Below are 5,548 nucleotides of genomic sequence, written 5' to 3' on the forward strand. Positions count from 1 at the left end.
TACATAGTGTTATTAATACTCCTCCCATGGGGTTAGATTTTCCACAGTACAAAACCCACCCTCCATAGCAACCATTTGGTGTGTTTTAGTCTTCGTTTTGGACAGATTTTTTATTGTTTCTTAAAGAAGCTTTCTAGTACAAAAATAAAAAATTTTGTTCTAAAAACCTACTTTAAGAAGCATTAAAAAAACCGTTCCAAACGAAGCATTAGACTTTTAGCACGCCGCAAGACACCCTACAGACAGCTAGTGCGATGCAGCGTTTGAGATAAACCATTGTGAGAAGCACTGCTGATTTAAAGAATGTGCAAGTTATGTAACATGAAAGAATGCTCAATCATTTCACATGCTCTCATGCACTCTTACAGATAACTGGGTGGTTCTAAATCAAAACATTAGAGTTTCTAGAATCTACCAAATCAGTAGAAATTTTTTTTATAATCTAAAGTTCAACAACTACATGCAACTGTCAAGTGCACTTTTGTGGTTTCTTTATGCAATTATATTTGTATGCTTGCACCAAAGTAGACCTAAAGATGATGTACATGCAAGGCCTCTGTAGTCTACGAAAATCAAGTATCAGAAAGCATTTGTCAGTTATCATAGAAGCACTGAAGAAAATAGTACCTGAATAATAAAGCCAATTATGAAGCCTTGACAATATCTGGAGGACGTTTCTCTGAAGTGAAAACAGAAAATTAATTCACCAAATACTCTAGATCTATTAAAACAGAAGGGTAACTTCTAATCACCAATACTACATGTAATATTGAACTATAAGAACTTGACTATCATTGCGGCACAACAAGAAAGCAGGCCTTCGGATAAATTATCTTTATAAAAAATGAACATGCCTATGCAAGGCATATATATTTCACACGAAAGTGAAATGTTCACTCCATCGTGATATGAAAATATTGTTAATAATCCAAAGCAATTGGCAGAGGAGCTTAGAGTATTGGTATAAATGAAACGAACAAGAGCTAACTACAATATTGATCAATTTGATTGATTAACTATCAATCCAAATATAAATGAACTCAAGTTCATTAACTAGGTAAAATTTTGTTCATGTTCGCCTTGTTCACAAACAAGCCAACAAATATAAACAACAATTCAAGTTGATCTAGTTAAAATTTTGTTCGTATTCACATTGCTCACAAGCAAGTCAAACCCAACTCAAATATGAACAACAAGTCAAGTTGAAGACCATAAACTGCATCAAAAAATTTTTTAATGATCTTCAATTGTACGAGATTGTGATTTTCATAGTAAAAACAATATTCAAGCATAATAGAATTTAAAATACAACTTCCATGTTAAAATATATTTGACTCCTTATAATAGTAAAATATGAATTAGTAAACATTTATTTGTATAAGTAGATGTATAGAGATGATGATATATATAATTAAGCATCGAGTTCTTTTGGAACCAAATAGGCAAATATAATCGAGTTGGGTTTAGTTCATTTTTGGTTTGTTTAGTAAATGAGCAGAAAATTCGTGTTCAACTTTATATCACTTGCTAAACAAACATGCAGAATATAAGCAACTATCGACTCGAACGCCAACTATTCACAAACATCGAGATTTTTTTTGTCAGCCATACAGGAAATTTATTGAAGAGCTAGATTTTAACTACTCAGGAAGTGCAAGCAGTGGGCTATAACTGATACAATGGAATACAAATTTGCAGGGAGTTGGTGGGGGTATCTTATGTTGCCTAAGAGTTTCTTTCAATGACTGATGTTGCCAAGCAAGCCCAAAAAAAGACAAACATAACGATTTTAAGGGGGGAAAAAGATTGTAAACAAAAAATTCATCAAATGCACATATGCTGAGTGCATGGAACCCTCATTACAATCTATAATTTTGTTTTGAAACATGAAAACGCTAAAATGAACCTAACCATTTATTTTGTTTTACTCACATGTTTTGAACAACACATTAAAACATAGACAAGGTGACAACCACTGTGACTTGAGGTACATGAGTTTTGATTTCTTAATCATCAAAGCAGATCTCTGTAATATAAGAGTTAAGATTGGTTACATCAACTCTTACCTAAAATAGCATTTACGGGGGCCTCACATTTTATGTACTCTTTGTGTTTGAACACTGACAAACAAAACGCAATTCATGAAGAATCATGAATTACCTTCAGGTAAACTAGTAGATAGAATTCGATCAATGTTATCCAGACGCCTCTGTATTGATTTCAACACCAAATTTAGAGCAGAAACTCTCCTACGAACAGATGTAATCTTGGCAGCATTTTGCATTACGAAGGACAAAGGTGCATCTTCCAGTAATTTGTCCAACTCTGCTAGAATAATATATCCTTTTTTAGTTCACAAACATTTAAGATATGCAACAGTTATAATGTATGTAATATAAAAATGCTACTAGAAAGATTTTTATTCACTAATGTTAAGGATATACCAAAAGTATAAATTATGTATAACAGAAATGTTACTGAAATCGTATGTTGATATGAAGCGCATTTAGTGTCACTAATTGACAGGGTCATATTTCTGCCTTATAGATCAAATTGTCTTTGTGTTAGCATGATCATACAAGAAGCATTGATTTATATGAAAAAGGCACCAGGTGAACAAGATGATGAAATTGATTGACAGAACTATAACAAACAATTCCGTGGCAGTTGAGTCAAGAACAATATCAAGATTTTCTTAAATTGCCTACATGGCACATGGCCAAATTGTCGAAGTGGATAACAGAGTCCTAGGAAATGCGTCGTAGTCAAAAGAACCCAAATTTTTAAAAAAATAATTGTGTTATGGAAAAAAATTTAATCGATTGCTTTTACTTGAATGCTTTCTTATAACCGAAGAATTACAACACTGGATACTTCTTTGGTCCTTCATGGAATAACACTTTTGGTGTAAACTCTAACATATAGGTGGGAAGAAATAAAACAAGGTTATAGCAAATTGGGTTGAAGCACAAAACTAAGAAAGAACCTTACTAATGTGATGTATACAGAGCAATGGCAAGCTATCATCTCCATCAGCCTTATCCCACTATTTAGGCCGGCTTTAAGAATCCACCTTCTCCATTCAATTCTGTTGAGTGGCGCTTTAGGTGCCAACTCTATTTTGTGCATTTATCACATAACTTTGCATGTTACACTTTGTCTACCCACATTTCTTCCTAATTCTTTTACCATAATTCTATTTATCAACGACATTGATGCATCTTCTTTCTTTTATTGTACATGCCAACATACAGTAAGTTAATTATTTGTTTTCAATATGTGATGCGCCAATGATAGCTAAAGACTTTGGTAGAATAATAAAAAATTTATTAATTTATTATTATTCTTGTTGATAATCGTTACTACATCCACGTACATATTTAAAAAAAGTCTAATAAAAGAAATAACTATCTAAATTATTTCCTAAAATTTAGGAAACAGGATCATAGAGAAATAAATATTTCCTAAAAATTAAGAAATAGAATTGTAGGAGAATATCACAATTGATCTCTCATTTTATTCCTAAAATTACATTCTTAAAATAAATTCCATAATTAGGAAACAAAATCATAAGAGAATATCACAATGATTCTCTCCTTTTATTCCTAAAAATATTTTCCTAAAATAAATTCTCTAACTTTGACTTTCAAATATTCAACAAATAATTTCTTACTACAATCCTAAATTATTATACTATGCACCCGTCCTAACATTCTCTTCTCTACTGCATAACTTGGTTGTTTGAATCTTCTTTGTATCCCCATACTCGTTCATCAATGTTTAAAATTGCGTATTCGGGTATTGAGGCGTTTTTCATTTATGAGGCGAGGCGTAAGCCTCAAGGCATTTTAAGGCGTAAGCCTCAAAATCAAAAGATTGCGTAAACATAAAATGATAAATTTTTTATATACTAATGAGTGAATAATATAAAACATAAAAAAGCATAAGATATGAAGTGAAATCAAAATATCCCAATAATAAGACAACATGAAATATAGTTCAACTCAAAATTCTATCTTTCCCAAATCCCAGTATTCTTTTCATTAACATATAATTCCAATTTCCAAAAATAAATAGCAATGACATATCACATAAGAACTCATAAGTCATCAGCACTATCATCACTAAGGGGTTCTTCATTTGAATCATCATTATGATGAACTGCTCTCTCCCCTTCCTCCTCTCCTATAGAGTCCAATGTCGGACACTTACTTCAAGATTTATGTAAGTTTTAATTTATATAGCGTAAGGCGTAAGCCTCTTGCCAGTGAGGTGAGGCGGGTCTCAACCAAGTTGAGGCGCAAGCCTCATAAAAAAAACTCGATGCGTAAGCATCGAGGCGTTTTTTACTGGAATTGCGCAAAGGCGAGCCTCATATTGCATCAATGACTTAATCTTTGTTCATATAAATGTAAACTCATTTTCCACTAAAATTTATTTATTCAATCTCTTTACTTTGAAAAATGTCTCACCTACTAAAGTAAAGTCATTAACAAATAGAATATTTCAATATACCTCAATTTGAATATCTTTTGTAATATCTCTACAACCAAAATAAGAAGTTATAAACTTAATATACTAAAGTGATTAAAAGAGATATTAGAGAGTATGTCATAGACTGAGTAAAAAGGTATATTGATGTAATTTAATTTTCATTAGAAATATCTTCTGCCATCTTTTAACTATCATGTAACTTAAAAACATTTTATTCATTCTTTAAATGTACATTTCCTATCCTTGATAACTTATTTTATCTCTTCAATCCACCATCAAATCTCCTTACTCATGCACAAAATATTTCTAAACTCATGGATAACTTATATGAGAAGCAACATTATACAACTAAGTATTTTATCTCATATCAACTTTGGTCAGCTTTAAAGTTCTGATATTCCTATTTTCACAAAGAAAATTTGGAAGACTAATAACTTCCTTTTTTTGGCAACACCATATTATCCTAAGGAAATCTTTTTTTTTATTATTTATAATCAATATATAACTATTATTTGATATTGTTTGGTCAAATTGTTTGAAAGAACCAACTGTCAATCTTTACAAAAAGACTTTCCGTTCTTAGAATAGAAATTTTCATTTGCCGCTTAGCAACTCCGCATTTGAAAGTAACTAAGAGTTGTTCTCACTTCTTACGCAAAATTGCTTATTACAAATAAATTATTATGATGAAATGGTCCACGGTCTAATGGTTGGAGAAGTTATTTCTTCAAGGTCGTTGGTTCAATGCTTCAAGCCACACGTTTTGTAATTTATCGCCCATCATTATCCATAAAAAATAAAAAGTTATGAAATCAGAGTATGTAATCACACAGTTTTATATATTATATCATACCAATCATGGTTCCTCTAATACCCACCTTGTTGAAACCTACATTTTAATATAAGTGATCACAAAAAGTTGCCTTTTTCTTGAATTATATGTTACAATAATCCCACCATTTTATTCCCAAAAATTGATTTATCAAAACCTTTTTATAACCTAACTTGAGGAACATAATGATGTGGACATCGACCAGAGGTTCAGACATGTGTA

The 5,548-nt window shown here is 31.4% G+C and overlaps 1 long non-coding RNA gene across 1 annotated transcript; it reads right to left on the bottom strand.

Annotated features, from left to right (window-relative positions):
• Positions 1-262: 262 nt before the first annotated feature.
• On the bottom strand, positions 263-3,883 carry LOC114580684. The gene is made up of 2 exons (XR_003702206.1): positions 2,161-3,883; positions 263-679 (listed from the first exon to the last, which is right to left on the bottom strand). It is a non-coding gene; the product is annotated as an uncharacterized LOC114580684 (long non-coding RNA).
• Between the last annotated feature and the right edge of the window lie 1,665 nt (positions 3,884-5,548).

This window comes from Dendrobium catenatum, unplaced genomic scaffold (genome assembly GCF_001605985.2).
Source record: "Dendrobium catenatum unplaced genomic scaffold, ASM160598v2 fragScaff_scaffold_1200, whole genome shotgun sequence".
NCBI lineage: Eukaryota > Viridiplantae > Streptophyta > Magnoliopsida > Asparagales > Orchidaceae > Dendrobium > Dendrobium catenatum.